The 1,103-nt window shown below is 43.6% G+C and overlaps 1 pseudogene; it reads right to left on the bottom strand.

Moving 5' to 3' along the window:
- Window positions 1–1,059, bottom strand: LOC126083611 (olfactory receptor 11G2-like; annotated as a pseudogene).
- Between the last annotated feature and the right edge of the window lie 44 nt (window positions 1,060–1,103).

The following is a 1,103-nucleotide window of genomic DNA, read 5'->3' as shown; positions in this document are numbered from 1 at the left end:
TCAAGGGTCTTCTTGATTAACACTGTTTTTTTGGATTCCCAGAAATTTCTGCAGGGCTCTTTTCATATCTTTGTTCCTAAGACTGTATATCACAGGGTTAAGGAGTGGGGTCAAGACAGAATAAAATAGCGTCACAATTTTCTGCATTCCTTCTTCTTGCTGAGATGATAGACTCCCATACATGACCAGTACTGAGCCATAGAAAAGTGAAACCATAGCCAGATGAGACCCACAGATAGAGAAGGCTTTTCTTTTTCCAGCTGCTGAGGGGACTCTTAGTACAGCTCTTAGGACCAGAGTGTAGGATCCCATCATGAAGAAAAAGAATAATAATGAGGAGAGGATTTAAGGTGGAGAAGAGAAGCTCCATCACAGGAATTCTTTTGCAAGTGAGTGCTAGAAGGGGACCCGGGTCACATAGGAAGTGGTCAATAATCCTGGATCCACAAAAGGACATTTGGGAAATGATGATAACAGGAATCAAGAACCAGAGGAAAGCAAATATCCAGCAAATGACCACAAGATTGATGCAGAGACGTCCAGTCATAATGGTTGAATAGTGAAGAGGCCGGCAGATTGCAAGGTATCGATCAAATGCCATAACCGTCAAGAAAAAGCCTTCTGTACAACCCAGGGAGAAGAAAAAGTAGAATTGGAGAAAGCACCCAGAGAAGGAGATGACTTTGGTCTTAGAGAGGAAATTGGCCAACATTTTGGGGATACTGGAGGTGACATAGCAGATCTCCAGGAAGGAGAAGTTGGCAAGTAGGATGTACATGGGTGTGTGGAGTCTCTGATCCCAGCGCACAGCACAGATGATGGAACCGTTCCCCATGAGGGTCAGGAGGTAGACAATAGAGAAGAGCACAAAGAGGAGGATCTGACCCTCCCTGGAGCAAGTGAAGCCCAGGAGGATGAAGCCATCAATGGTGTTGGAGTTGTTGAGGGTGTTGAAGATTTTCATGTGTCTGTGAGCTGTAAAAGACCAGCAAATACTGAATAACAGTGTAAAGACAGATGGGGACCCAGATTTACATTTGAAACACCTTGGGAAAGAAAATAAAGAATTAAATATCAATTGCTACTGTTTTCATTCAACGCTG

This window comes from Elephas maximus, chromosome 10, assembly GCF_024166365.1.
Source record: "Elephas maximus indicus isolate mEleMax1 chromosome 10, mEleMax1 primary haplotype, whole genome shotgun sequence".
Lineage (NCBI taxonomy): Eukaryota > Metazoa > Chordata > Mammalia > Proboscidea > Elephantidae > Elephas > Elephas maximus.
This window is presented reverse-complemented; position numbering and strand designations above follow the sequence as displayed.